At 47.4% G+C, this 15,483-nt stretch overlaps 3 non-coding genes across 3 annotated transcripts; all 3 read right to left on the reverse strand.

Moving 5' to 3' along the window:
* Window positions 1–4,355: 4,355 nt before the first annotated feature.
* On the reverse strand, window positions 4,356–4,437 carry Trnas-uga (transfer RNA serine (anticodon UGA)). Its single transcript has one exon. It is a non-coding gene; the product is annotated as a tRNA-Ser (tRNA).
* A 10,760-nt stretch (window positions 4,438–15,197) lies between these two features.
* Window positions 15,198–15,280, reverse strand: Trnas-cga (transfer RNA serine (anticodon CGA)). Its single transcript has one exon. It is a non-coding gene; the product is annotated as a tRNA-Ser (tRNA).
* A 67-nt stretch (window positions 15,281–15,347) lies between these two features.
* Window positions 15,348–15,429, reverse strand: Trnas-cga (transfer RNA serine (anticodon CGA)). Its single transcript has one exon. It is a non-coding gene; the product is annotated as a tRNA-Ser (tRNA).
* Window positions 15,430–15,483: the final 54 nt, after the last annotated feature.

Consider the following 15,483-nt stretch of genomic DNA (forward strand, 5'->3'; position numbering starts at 1 on the left):
ATCAGGCCGCTGCATGGACGGCGAAACCAATCATGAGACCGCCTTTAATTCTTAGCTGGAAGAAACCAGTTATTAACGTGGATCGCGGGACAAAGGAAGACAGCGGGCAGCTCGCACACCCTAGTGGCTCCATTCGGCGTCTCGTGTAGCGAAGATTAGCTCAACGCTTGGGATTGCTTAGGTGTGTATTACAATCGATCGAATCAACAAATGTTTTAATATGGCTTCCAAAGTTAACTGATCAATGTGGACAGCCTCGGGTTGGCAATGTTCTTAAATGCTCGAGAACTTTGAAGCTCGCTTGTATAAAAACTAGTTATACCAGAAGGCTTTCGGTGGCACTTCCATTTTCCCTCACATCAGCGACGGATAGATAATAAGTACGGCTTTATTAGTAATATATTCAAAAGGATATACAAAACCTTCAGCATACCCGATTATAGATGGATCCCCAGATCGCCAACCGGGGATTGGGACTGAACAATAGGCTGCGTCAAAAGTGATGAGAAGCGTTGGGCAGCAGTCGGACGGTGAACCATAGTGGTGCCTGCCATTTCAGCGCTATATGGCAACAAGCACGCCTACCAGGCTTGTCAGCACAGGTTCGTGTGGCCACCGCAGGCTCTGGTTCAGCATGAAGTTGCGCAGCACCTAACCACGGAAGGCGTAAAGCGTTACCATGGGTGTACACTTCATTCAACCCAGAAATTTTTGCCGCTCACTTTTCGGGCGCCACTCGGGCGAACCGTCGCGTGAAGCATTGCTCGATTTCTCTACGCTCCGCATCAGCGCCACGATCTTCCACTGCGATTATGTCGACAAGAGAAAAATAAGCCCAGCAGCTAGAAGGATCCACACCTGCGCGGTAAGAATCCAGCGTGGTTTGAGCGCATCGGTTTAACCACGCCACCACGACTGCAGTCTTTTTTTCTGTAAGGCCATCTTGGTTTAACATACAGCTGGACAAAGGCGATGCACACGGAGCCCATACGCATAAACTAAATTAAACGTTTCCGACAAATGTGTGTCACGTGACTTTCGGTAAAACTGCGACTTTTTTCTTTCTCTGAGCGAGAAGATTATATAAAAAAGAGAACCATCGTGAGTTCTCAGTTTAGTAGCTCATCAACATATTTACCGTACGCGTTTTACTGTATGCATTTTCACCAACAAAGCGTTTCTCTTGGTTCAGCTACGTGAACACGTTCAGCTCAAGGATCAGTATCTTCTGCATAGTATGCATACTGAGTGCCATAGCTAACGGTGTGTCTACTGAATTTCGAACTGGCGTCATAAAAAAAATAATGCAGAAGAGGTTTGCCCGGATTGGCTGTTAATCTTCAATATACGACCCTGCTTGTCGTACACGAGCAATTGCACGGCTGTACAGTTTCTGGATTCCTTTCTGGATTCCTTTCCGGAAGTCTTCTTGCCCGACAGTGTTGAGCTCCTTCGTCACAGCTCTTTGGATGTCCGAAACTGAGTTCAAATGTTTTTCTTTCAACGTCATTTTGACTATTGGTAACAGAAGATAGTCCGCTGGGGCAAGGGCAGGCTAAAAATGCGGACGGTTGAACCACATCACCTGTTTCTTTGCCAAAAATGTCTGTCCTTCTGTTGCTCTGGGGCACGGTGCATTGTCGTGCAACAAGAACCATGCAGTCACGCGAATGAACCATTGCCGGCCGGACCCATTAAATTCCCTGCAGTAAGCGTGCTAAAATGTCTATGTACATTGGAGCATTCAGTTTGTCCTTCTGTAATGAATTCATTTTTTTAATAGAAATGAGTTCTTTATGCACGACACCTTTCCAGTAAAAAAAAAACCACACGCATTGTCTTCGCACGTGATTCTGGGTGCGAATTTTTTTTTAATCGTGGAAAATTGTTTCCCAACCATGCCACTTATTGTCTCTTTGTAGCAGGATCGTACGCATGGGAGAGTGATTCACCACCAGTTATAACATTTTTTAAAACCATTCTTGGTCATTTTCGGCCAGTTGGCCCCACTCCTGGCACGAAGATACGCGGTCTTCTTTTTTGCTTTGTCGTCAGACTGTGGGGGCACAAATTTAGAAGAAATCTTCTTGTCTAGATCTTGTTCCATGATCTTCCTGAGAGTGTCCTTGCTGATGTTTAGGCCCTCCGCTACAATCTTTACGGACTGAAAGTGGTTTTCAGGCAGCTTTTCCAGCAGCTTTTCAAAATTTTCATCAGTTCAAACGGTTATCGGACGAATAGGTCTGAGGTCATCCGTGACCTCCTCCCGACCCTCACGACACCATCGATGCCATGCAAAAATGCTCGCCCGAGAAAGAGTGGCATTGTTGCAAGCAATTTGAATCATGTCCGTGGTATCCGTGGCTGTTTTGTCAAGTTTTACGCAAAACTACAACGGCATCATGTAGCATTACGTCACAAGGCGTCACGCCAGAATTTGTGACGTCATGATGAAGTCACAAAATTTTGCGATCCGTGACGTCATAGTGACGTCATATGGTGATGTCATCACGTGACGATGATTTTTTGCATCACTCGTCCCCGACGCCGCAGAACACAAGATGCCGATGGTCGAATTTCGCGTTTAATGAGGCATCTCAGACTTTCACCTTAAAAACATTAGCTAAATCATGTTTAAGAGATGGCAAGAAATGGTGTGGGACGGATGTTTAGGGGACTCATGCAAGGCTGTAGCTTTTTCTATTTCCCTGGCCGCAATGTCAGTTTTGACTTCGAGTTTCCCCTCATGTTTCCAAGTACGTAGTTAAATAATACTACAGTAAGCAAGGAACTTTTCTCAAAGTTTGACTTTAAATCGAATGTACGATTAGGCCCGATATAATGTTCAAGAAATGCACGTTATATCGAGCGTTTCTACTTGTTACCACATTCAATATATTTATTCCATTTCACTTCGTGTACCTTTTTATTGTTTTTTGCAGAGGGAAAGTTCAAAATGTTTCACATATCAACAAATGCTCAGGTCATGCCCGGCTCACAGAACCACGGTATTTTGCTCTGTCGATAATCTTGACATCATTCTTAGACTTTCATTCTATATTCTGCAAATCTTCATCGCTTATCATCTGTTGCCGACAGCAAAAATTTGACGTAGCACTCAATGGTTTGTCCTTTTCACTGTGGTGTGCAATTAACGCAGTCTCAACTGAAGCCATGTTTATATCACTTTAAAAAACATTCACACTCTGCCAAGAGTTTTCGGGAAACACAGTCTGAAAATTTACCTAACTAGGCTTTAATTTCGCCACACACCACAACGATGAGACAATTTTGACATCGGAGCTGTTCAAGCCGACCGTTAGTCCGTGCAGAGCGAACAGAAAACTATTATCCTCATGAACCGGCACACGTTCTCTTCGTCTTCTCCTTCCTCTTCGTCCTCTTCTTCAACTTCTCCTTCGCTCCCAGAACACGTGCGCCGATTTGTCCGGCGTGGGATGCAATTACTGATAGACTAGAGAACAAGTACAGAGAGAGAGAGAGAAATAGATGAAGAGCCAGAAAAAAAAGAGAAATAGAGAGAATGAAAGGGGAGAAAGACAGGAAAAGAAAATAATAATTGTTGAGGTTTAACGGCTCAAAACCATGATATGAGAGACGCCGTAGTGGAGGGCTCCGGAAATTTTGACCACCTGGGGTTCTTTCACGTGCACCAAAGTCTACAGCGCACCAACAAAACGAACACACTAAAGGGAGAGGAAACGACACACACAACAAGCGATGTTGCAGTGCCGTTGCAGTTCTTGTTGTGTGTGTCGTTTCCTCTCCCTTTAGTGTGCTCGTTCTGTTGTTGCGCTGTTAATTTGAAGTATGAACCGATACCAACTCGCCCAAGTTGCCATGTTACTTAAATCTAAGTACACGGGCCTCTAGCATTTTCGCCTCCATCGGAAATGCGGCCGCCGCGGTCCGGGATTCGATCCCGCCACCTGCGGGTCAGCATTCGAGCACCTAAACCACTTCACCACCGTGGCGGGTACGAAAAAGAGATAGAAAAAAGAGAAAGCAAAAGAGAAAGAGAAAGGAAGAGAGAAAAAGAGAGAATAATAGAAAGAGAAAGGCACAGAGAAAGAGGAAGATATAGATAGCGAGAGAAATACGTAAATAGAAATAAAGAGAGACAATAAAGAGATAGAAAAAGCAGAGAGAAAGGGAAAAAGGCAAAGAAGGAGAGGAAGAAAGAAAGAGAAAAATAAAGAGAAAAAAGGTAAGCCGCCCAGCTCCGCACTTCCTTGAGGCTCGGCACCACTTGTGCGAAGCTGCTTTAACTTTTTTGTTTGCGTCCGAGGGATTGGACTATATAAAAAAAATAAACCACGCAAGAAAAAAAAAAACGCAGTCGGCAGGAATCGAACCTACGCGGGCAGAGCCCAATGGATTTCAAGTCCATCGCCTTAACCACTCGGCCACGACTGCCACGACAACGAGGCCGCTGCCCTTGATGGTCAATTATCGGATAATGCCGCAAACGGGCGCAAAACAAAACAAACATGTTAGTATAGGCGGCCTATCAGGGGCCCAGTTATATGTACTGTAAGCGCTTTTAGTGCGCCTCATTATTTTCATCTATATGTTTCCACCATTAGTATCTTCTTCTTCTTCTTCTTCTTCTTCTTCTTCTAAGCGGTGGGGGTCCTCGTTTTCTGCCCATTTTCGGTTCTTACTGGAGCTGCCTTTAAACCACCGGCTGCGCCGGCCTGCCACTGATATGTTGGAAGACTCAAGTAGGTCTAACGCGTTTATTAGGTCTGCAATTTATACTTCACTTGATTACGATGTGACCTTGTCATGCACGGTTTCAGGAAAAACCTTCGAAACTCGCAACTGATGTTTGTATTTGCCTCTGCTACGTCTCAAGAGGCTTCGACAGCAAGGCGCTCGTGACAATTTGGAACTGTTTCCGAAAAGCATTCTCAAGTTCTTCGGTACGCTTAGCAGGAGTGGCTGCATTGGCCGTATATATAAAACATGTGTGGCGATGGGTGCTACCGTAGGCTCAAAGGCCAGATAACCACCATGGCCTCCGCGATTAACTCCTTTGGCAGCGCGCCGTTGCTGCCGGAGCTGATCGCGGAAGCCACGTTACGCGTTTGCTGGTTCTTTTTAATGTCCATAGCTGGCGCAAAAGTAGAATACCGGCGTATGCAGCCTCCAAGAGGCGAAGATTCGCGTAACTGGTTTGACTGGATGCCACAACACTTGTACTTGTTTAGAAAACGGAAACTCTACCTTCCACTGTGGTGCTGTAGTAAACTGCAATAGCGCGAAAAGGGATGGCGCTGCAAGTACTATCATCATCATTTGCAAAAGCGCATTTTTGTCAGTTCTCACAAGTTGGTTTCAGCAATGTAGAAGCTACGGGGCTGCTTAGCCAATGGCAAGAGCGAAATCGCCTCATGCACCACCGATGGCGGCGCCGCGAACGGCGCTCCGGTGACGCAAAGGCTGGGATTCGGCTTTTGTCGTCGGCTAGGCTCTGGCTAGAACAGCAGCATTTTCGTTATAGTTCGCTCGCGTCACACGGCGTTCCTCGACTACTAGCTGTATTTTCTTCTAATGACAGTTCTTTAGATGGCTGGTAGCATTACAGGAAGTTAAGAAACGTTAACATTTAACGTATCTTCTATATACCCACCGGCATCGTGGTCAGGATCATGCCCCCGAGTTCGTAGCGTCATTCACTGGGCTGGATGGCGTTGAAAAAGCTTACGTGAAAGCGCAAACGTCACGGCAAGCTAATTAAAGAGAGTCTACGCTGCTTTGGAAGCGAAGCGCGATCAATAAACGTTAGCGTTGTGTAAACAGACTTGAGTTAAACGATTAAAGTCAAGTAGATCTGTGTACACAAAATGTTTACCGACAAAGTAAAATTGATAACTTCATCGACCAGCGGGTTATTGCGGACAACTAGCGTAGATGCACATTAAAACTTGTTACGCGTACTATCGGCTCCGAATGAAACACCAGCAGTTGTGCGCGTGGCACAGTTCGCACCGTTATGATTAGAGAGAGATACGCTCATGCGGTTTGCCGCTCGTGAGCCACATTCATGCTTTCGATCGTGCAGTGCTGCCTAATCGGGTGTGCGGACCTTTCAATGGTGACGACAGGACGGCGCGCACTATACAGTTCCTAATGCTTGGGAAACGCGCTGCACAGTTCATGTTTCATTTGACACCGATAGTACAGCTTGGCAAATAGTAGAAAACATCGGCGAATGTGTCGAGGAAGGGGAGAAAGAGAGCTCTTTCCCACCATTATTTTTGGCCCCTTTGGCTGGTAATTGCTATTCTTTACCGAGCTGTAACAAGATTGAATATTTAAGTTGAAAGCCTTAGATTCCTCATCAAACGGGAAAATTGACCGTCGGCGTCCTGCGTCGACAGCGCCAACACGAGTGATGCAAAAAATCATCACATGATGACGTCACTTTATGATATCATCATGACATCACAGACCGCCAAAATTTGTGACGTCACAACTTCACGTCAAATGATGGCGTCGTCACATGACTACGTCGCTTTACATTGCCTCGGTGATCAGTGGGCCGACCACTGAGGCAATGCAAAACCACGTGATGTGTAGAAAGCTTGCAATGCTTCCGATCCTTGAGGCAGTGCAAAACCACGTTACGTCCAGAAAGCATTCGGAGGGGGGCAGGGAAGAAACAATACATCGACTGAAGAAAAAAGAAGAAAATGGCTTTCGCCTTCGAGTCATCCAAGGCAAATGCATATAAGGGACCCTCTGAGTCATTTTAGAACAGTGATCGCACCACGCCCTATCAGGAGTCGACCGTTGATAGTGATTTGCACTATTTTATTGCAAATTCATCTTATTACGACTTTCAGATGCGAAAGCTTTGTACTTATCTACGTTAGTATGGTTACACTAAGTCTTTTCACCTTACTTTCAGACGACTATGAACGAGTCAGAAAACGTCGATTTATTAACCTAAGGATTGAAACATGACACATAATAAAAAAACTCCGCACAACCTACAATGTTTCATATCCCCGTCGTGCGTCCGCTTTTGACTCGTGCTCTCAACCTTTTTATTTCTTGTTTAAATTTCAAGTACTTACGACGCGCTTACACAGCACAGCAGCTACAAAGAACTTGGATTTAATGAAAGGTTGTTGCCTGTAACGGTCATTCAATTTATTTCAATGACATCACACGTCGTTTCTCATGCGCTTAGAACTCCGAACATAGGAATTGAATCGAAGGAGCAGACTTGCCAACCGAACACGCGCAGCACGCGGTATAGGTACATATATTGCGCTTTAACGCAGACACGGAAGCTCAAGCCCGAACGCTGAGGTCAGTAATCGAAAACGTGCCGGAAGGCCATTTTGAGTGCGCCACGGCCATAGAAGGGCCGTGAAAAGAAATCATCGCCATACATGCAGATGTACACATTGATGGCTAGCAGACGACACCAGGAGCAATAGACACCGATCGTGCCCCTGACGGCAACTCCACTCGATTTCGCTGGGCATTTACTTGAAAATTCCGTACAAATTGCTTTATGAACTTGACCACTAATGTTTCAATAACTCGAGTAGGACAGACTGGCCGGCAGCGTCGAGCAGCCTTCACGTAGTGAGCGCGCGCGCGAAGAGCCGCACCCGAGGCCTCTGTCTGACGCCACACGCGGAAGAGCGCCACTCAAAGATCTCGAGGCGAACACCTCTCTCGATGTATTCATCCGCGCCGCACCGTTTGCTCGGCCTCCGCATAGCGTCTGCGCTCGCGCGTTGGACGAGTAGAGTGAGCCCACGGCGGCAAACGATGCTCGTTGGGCAGCAACAGCAGAGCCGCAAAACAACAACAACAACGCGCGTTGGCCGAGTAAGCGAGCACGCGGTCGCAACCAACTTTCTAGCGTTGGGCAGCTGCGTTAGCACCGGAATAAGCAACAACATGGCGACAGCCATCGAAGCTTCTTCCTTGCGCCTCGAAGTTATGAAGTCGCCATCGTCAGCTGTGTATTTCTTATATTTCTTCTATTTCTTTCCGTCTCTCGGTACTCGTTCTCTCACCCATCAGGGTTATTACAGACCACGCAGTAGTGGTGAGTAGTGGCATCTGCCCGAATTCTGTAGCACATACCCGTTCATGATGATGATAGTTTTCGGGCACGACCACGCACTTTACGCCGAGCTAGAACAGCTTCGCTGTTAAAACACATTTTAGTTGGCTATACTTACACATCATGTAGACGAGCATGTAGACCTCACCTGCTTTATTGGAAACCACAGACCATCTTTTCGCGCTTCCTATTCTGCTGGAAAAGCTGTGTGAGCTATATTGATGAGGTTTATAAAAATGATGCTAAAATTGAACTATTCTCTCTTTGCAGCCACTGGACACAACGGCTTGGACTTGCTTAAGATGGATCTTGGACTTGCTTAAGATGGATACTTCACTATTTCCAACACTAGACGAACGACACCAGAGCATGAGTCCAATGACTCACTTAAAATAGTTAAAGAGACGCTTGACACTTCATTCTGTGTCATTTGACCCACTTAGAAGAGTTACTGGCAAGAGTCGTCTGACTACCTCCACAGTGGTAATGTGATCTTTCAGGTCAGAGTTCTTTCACTCTTCCTAAGAGATCCTAGGTACTCTCCTACAGCGCAACGCCTCTCAGCCACCAAGAGAGTTCGCGCATCTCCTCAAAGAGAGTCATATACGTGGCAAATCAGGACTCATCGAAAAGAGTCACTGATACCATTTAGATGCGAAGGCATCTCTTGCTCGGGATTATGTCCCGCGGCGTGCTAGTCCGCACTCACACTACGCATGCGCAACTCTCCTCCTTCCCTCTCTCCGACAGCTGCGCGTTACTCTCTCCGCTTCTCTACCAGCACCTGCTTGCGCTTCTCCTGCGTTCTCGCTTCTGCTCTCGCGGCGCATGCGCTACTCTCCTCCTCTAGTCTCCTCTCCTTCAAGTGGTAGAGCGCTGCGCGCGTTCAGTCCAGCGCTTGCTTCGGTTGACTCCTCTGAAATGCGGGCTCGACATGCCGAAATTCTCTCCTGCGCAGCGCCGCGGTGAGCGCCAGCGCATGCGCGTCCCCTCTCCCTCTCTCTCCTCTCCTACGCTGCTCCCTTCTCGCGCGCCTGTAGACCGCGTTCTCCGCTCGCCCTGTGAGAATTACCGGCCAGGCTAGAGGGAAGACACGACGCGGGTAGTGTTCCTCTTCGCGTTCCACGACGCGAGGTCGGTAGCATGCCCGAGGTCGGTAGCATGCCCAACGAACGCCAACGGAACGCGATCGTGCAAGTGCTCCGGCTTCGCATCGCCTCATGGTCCCCTTTAGCGGGAGATGGTGTAATTTTTTTAGGAGTGTGGGTGAAAAAAAAAACATATTTCAGGCTTCATCTTCTCTTCATTGCAGTTCAGTTACACAGATCGCACTGCTGAGACGAAGTGTATTGGGAAGGCAATATACATGTAAGTGACAGCTGATATTCTGTGAATTACGAACCGAAGATGAATGCTGAATAAACATAAAAAATAAGGACAGTGCTGAAAGAGTGAAATGGAACAATTCTTAGAAAATTAGAGTATAGGAATTCATTAGACATCCTTGTTGGTGTCCGTACAGAACACTAAAGAACCACTCAGGCATGAGCACAATTTCTGCCATGCATGGAAATGTTGGCAGAAATTATGCTGTAGTGCAAACACGAAATCAACTCGTGTGGCACGATTTGAAGCTGCACCAATGCTGGTGCAGCTGTAACCTGATATTATGTGCATTACATGTTTGTTATCATTTTCCGATCTCTTAATGCACAGAAACTGAAATATGTGCCACCCCCCCCCCCTTAATTTAGAAGCTCCAGCTTGAAATGCGAAAAATCGTGCAAAAGTCAAATTTTCGACTCCTTACCTTGTGTTTCGCGACAACGGTGTACACTTTCACTTCACTGGTTTCCCGAGCAGCAACTGCGAACCTGGAACACGAGGGCGCGTTCGCGAGAGCTTGCTTGCGCGATATCTCGACAGGCATCAGTAGACGGCTCGTATACGTGCTGTCCTCTCACTGGTTACTCCGCGTTGAGACGACAGACAGCATGAAAACCACTTCGCTCCCGAGAGTGGCCGCATTCGCTTAAACCAGCGTTTTGTTGGGTTACGTGAGGTAGAACCCAAAAGAGTTGGCTGCTAGCTTTACTTCGTGTAACACTCCAATTGGTTGCTGTCGCTTTCATTGCTTCGCTCTTGCGGCAAAACTGTGATTCCTTTTACCACACTTACAGAAATTTAAGTACATGAGCGTTCTTGTGTTTCGCGGTCATCAAAATGCGGACACTATCGCCGGGACTCAAACACACGTCGTTGAGCTCTGCATCAGTGTTGCCAGGTCGAAAGGCAAGAAAGAAATAGCCACGAAGTTAGAAAAACTAGCCAAAAACAGCGAACTCGAGCCACGGGCAGTAAAATTAGCCACGCGTGTGTGGAAACAACTGCGACGTTTTTACTTAAATGACTAAATGCACGAGCCTTTTGGTGGAAATGTAAATAAGTACAGCAAGAACCCTTCAAACTCATAATTGATGAGATTAAAGCATAAATTGTTCACCTTAGCAATCATTTCGTGCAGGATCACGAAGTTTCTTGCGCTACTGCAGAAATGGCACTCTCTTCACACGTATTGCGTAACTTTTCTTAAAAGAACTAGGAGTACCAGCCTTGTGCGCATAATGAAAATTAGTGCTGCATGACTGTGCTCAAAATCACAGTTGCTGTAACTGACGCATAAATTGTAGTCACATTCGCAATCGTTTCTCGCGTGATGACGAAGTCAATTATCGGATATCGGATTTTCGGCAATTAATCGGATATCCGATTTCCAATGCAGATGACTGCGGAGCTACCTGGATTAGGAGCGCTTTCGATTCCAATTACAGTTTGAAGTCGCGTTCAGCAAAAGGTTGCCTGCAAAATGTTTTCTCCCAAGTCTCAGCAACGTATTCAAAAGTCTTCTCTTTCGTTTAATGCAAGCGCCCCATTCAATTTTGGGAGCTGGAAAAATACCTTGGTCCCAGTGTTTCCATGCAGCTTATTTGAAAGCCCGCTTCTGCGATGCCACAAGATACTGATAATTTGGTTCAAATCGAGGCAACAAGAAAATAGCCAAAAAATAGCCAAGTAGCCAATATGTTTTTTCTGCCGCCACCAGCCTAAAGAGTAGCCAAATTGGGGCAAAGCCACACCTGGCAACCCTGCTCAGCATTGTGACGTAATCTACGTAAAGTATAGATGTAGTGTTCAACATTTTGTGGTGTATATTATATAACGCAGTAGACAGCTAATGCCAGTGGACGATCACCAGTGCCCCTTCATGAGATGCCTGGTACAGGGTTGGCAGGTTTGGCTACTTTGCGCCAATTTGGCTAATTTTGAGGTCGGTGGGGGCATAAAAGACGTCTTGGGTGTTTGGCTAGTTTTGTGCTACTTTGCGTTCTCTAGATTATTTTTTTTTACAAAACGTAGATATCTCGTAACGTCGCACTAACTGGCGTTCGGGTATGTGGTGTCAAACATGTTTGTCACTGCGTGTTCCCAGCTTCCAACATTGAATTTGACGCTTGTTGTAGACAGATAAAGGCTTCAGACACGTGGCTGACACAAAGGAAGCACTGTCGGCCTTGGTCTGAGTTTGCTCACCACTTGCTGCTGAATGGAGCTTTGAGCTGCAACTTGAAGCAAAAAAGACGATCCAGGACGCTCCGCACTCCGCATCGCGGGCACTCCACATTAGAAATCGGATATCCGACGAACTATTTCCGTCAATTCTTAGGATTAAGTTTGGAAAGCGACTAAAGAAGATTGTCACGTGGTTGTAACGGTGAAGAAAGCAATCACAGGCCACAAGCGGAAAAAATGCAACCACTTATTAGGCGATCTTGTGCCCAGAGAAAGAATGACACTAGTGCAACGATATCGGCGCACACAGTCGTCGGTCGTCGAACAATCTGATCAGCAGTAAAGCGTGCCAGCATTTACACATGTTGCATCGAAGACTCCAACGTCATCGTTCACGCCAGGGTTAGCTCAAGAATAAACTCTATTGTTTGCGTTGCGCGCACAATCTTATCGGAACATTCTAAAATAATCGAGAATATTGCCAGACATTCGGCCGTGGTTTGCGCAAGATAGTGGTTACACGTGTAACGGGCCGGTCACATAAAAATAGAAAAAGATCGACGCGTGGCATTGCCTTCCTCTGAAAAAGCATCGTCCCGATGCTTAAACAGAACATGGAAAAGAAAAAATATGCATACAGAAAGAAAAAACGATAATAAAGAAAGCAACAAGTAGACTCCTCAGCCAACGCGTATAAAATGGCTCAAGGCGCACGACATGGACGACTTCAGGTCGTGTGCGGCACAGCTGAGAGTTCGTAATGCTGTCCTGGACAACCTCGTAGTCTAACGGGCGAAGACGTCGGAGTACCTTGTAGGCCAGAAGTAACGTCGAAGTTTTCGCTGAGTCCACGTCGGCGTATCTGTCTCCAGAAGACCTAAACATGGCCTCCGGGTTGGTATTCCATGTTGTGTCGTCGAAGATTGTAGTTACGGCTGTAGACCCTCTGGTGGTTCTTGATACGCGGACGGGCGAGCTGTCGAACTTCTTCGGTGCGCTGTAAGTAGGTAGCAACGTCGAGATTTTCTTCGTCGGTGAAGTTCGGCAGCTCAGCATCGAGCGTCATTGCCGGGTTACTGCTGTAGACCAACTTGTATGGCGTCATCTGCGTCGTTTCTTCTACGGCCTTGTTCTATACGAAGGTCACGTACGGAAAGATGGGATCCCACGTTTTCTGTTCGACGTCAACGTACATGGCCAGCATGTCGGCGATGGTCTCATTTAGACGCTCGGTGAAGCCATTGGTGTTTGGGTGATAGGCGGTGGTCTGGCGGTGGTTTGTCTGCCTCTATCTCAAGATCGCCTTAGTTTGGTCAGCAGTAAAGGCCGTGCCTCTATCCGTGATGAGGACCTCTTGGGCGCCATATCGCAAGACGATGTTCTCAACGAAGAACTTGGCCACCATCGCGGCACTGCCTTTGGGTACCGCCCATATTTTGGCGTAGCGGGTGAGGAAGTCGCTGAGGTTGTCGGACGACAAACTGCACCCTGTGTAACGAACCGGTGACGATCTAACGCACATTCATTAACTGCTGGGATCGAATATTTTTTAGATGCGAAGCAGCTTATGAACGAGGCCTGTCTCCCCGGCGTAACCAGTGCCCCGCATGCCACTAGATGTATGGAAGAAAGAAGAGAACGAAGTGCCGGCACGAGAGGAGAGCTCGCGCGTGGTGTGCAGAAAGGAATGTTTGCCTGAGAAAACGGTGCCACTAGATATATGGAAGAAAGAAGAGAACGAAGGTTTCGCACGAGCGGAGAGCTCGCGCATGGTGTGCAGAAAGGAATGTTTGCCTGACATATGATGATGATGACGATGAAATGAACTTTATTTGGTCCTGGAGAACCCCGATCAGACAACCCCCGAAGGGGGGTCCGTGGACGTGCGATAGAGCGCTCGCTCCAATGCGGCTCGTGCTCTAGTATAAATCATGCAAGGTACCCACTTCGCCATAAATCATGCAAGGTACTCACTACGCCATAAATCATGCAAGGTACCCACTACGCCATAAATCATCGTCATTCATGCTTAGATGCCCTTAGATGCGAAGCAGCTTATGAACGTGGCCTGTCTCCCCGGCGTCGCGTCGACGTAGCCACTGCCTCAGCCAATCCGGAGCGGCGGGCTCACGAAGCCGAAGAGAAACGGGCGCGTTGACATCGCATTCTCAAACTTCAAGCTGCAACCTTTGCAGCAAGAGCCATTAAGTTTATACTTTACGGACCATAAGGCCGTTATACTAGAGGAAAAGCGTTCCCCTGAGCTTACAGTCATATATGACGAGTAACAACATCAGGAGAACCTCGAATAGAAGGACCATGAACAGTGATGAAGAAAACGAAACATTAACAGAAATCTAAGTCGACTCATGGCTGCTTCGCATACTACTCAGGGTTCCCTTTACGGGGAGATGGCCGGATTTTTGGGATGTGTTACAAACAACCCTGAAGAAAGAGCTACCGATGACATGACATCAAATATGTTATCTTTCAGTGCAGAATGAGTGTGATGTTCCATGTGATATGGTAACGTTATTGTGGCTTTACAGCCTCTGGATCACTCGGCCACGACTGCAAACACGGCGCGTTATTTTCTTTTCCTGCCCTGATAGCCGATTATATCGAAGAGAGAACAAAAAAGTCACAGTTTCGCCGCAACGGCGAAGCAATCAATGCGATAGCAATAAACTGGAATGTAACGCGAAGAACGGAAAGCAGCTCGAAATTGCCAGCGCGTCGCTCGAGCCCAAAGGACGCACGAAACGAACGAACAGGTACACACAGGACGAGCGCGAACTAATTGTCACAGTTGTTACTTATTTCTGTTTTTACAGCGCGCTCCTTTCTCAAACGCGGCCGTTGCAGCGATAGAAGTGACCTTCGTACGCCCTGTGACTTCAGCGCGGACATCGCGGGGAAGCACAAGATACACAACCCCCCGCCTCACCACCCTCTTCTTTTCTCGAGATAAGCGCACGTAGGGCGACCATGCCCTGTAGGGCGAAGAGCAACGGCGTTCGCAGGAGCGGGGCGACGATCTTTAAGGCGCGCCACACGCGCGCGCACATCGCGCCATCTATGTGGCAACTGAGAAAGCATGCTGAAGTACATGGTGTATTAAATAGCTCGCCGTTAGCAAGCTGAAAGACGGTGCTGTCGTGGCCTAACGTCTAACGCGGCGGGCTGCAAAGCGAGAGGTCACCTGTTCGATTCCGCGCGTCGGAAGGTACTTCTGAATTATTTTTCTTTGTGGATTTACTATATATATACATACTTATACATATACGGTGAATGACGGCGGCGGCGACAGGGACGGACATTTTCCAGCCGAGACTGTCCATCTAATTGCTATCGCAATAAAATGCGCAGTCCGCAGGATTCGAACCTGCGCGGGAATGTCCCAATGGATTTCGAGTCCATCGTTTTAACTACTTGGCCACGACTGCAAGCACGGTACCCCATTCCCTTTTCCTGCCCTGATGGCCGATTATGTCGAGAAGAGAACCAAAAACGCTCGGTCGACAGAGTTCGAACCTGCGCGGGAGGTCCCAATGGATTTCGAGTCCATCGCCTTAACCACTCGGCCACGACTGCAAGCACGGCGCCCTCTTCTCTTTTCCTGCCCTAATAGCCGATTATATCGAGAAGAGAACAAAAACCGCGCAGTCGGCAGGATTCGAACCTGCGCGAAAAGGTCCCAACGGATTTCGATTCCATCGCCTTAACCACTCGGCCACGACTGCTTTTTTTCCCTATTTATTGCTTTTTACAACCACAACCAAAATGATCACTGTTAC

Source organism: Rhipicephalus sanguineus, chromosome 1 (assembly GCF_013339695.2).
Source record: "Rhipicephalus sanguineus isolate Rsan-2018 chromosome 1, BIME_Rsan_1.4, whole genome shotgun sequence".
Taxonomy (NCBI): domain Eukaryota; kingdom Metazoa; phylum Arthropoda; class Arachnida; order Ixodida; family Ixodidae; genus Rhipicephalus; species Rhipicephalus sanguineus.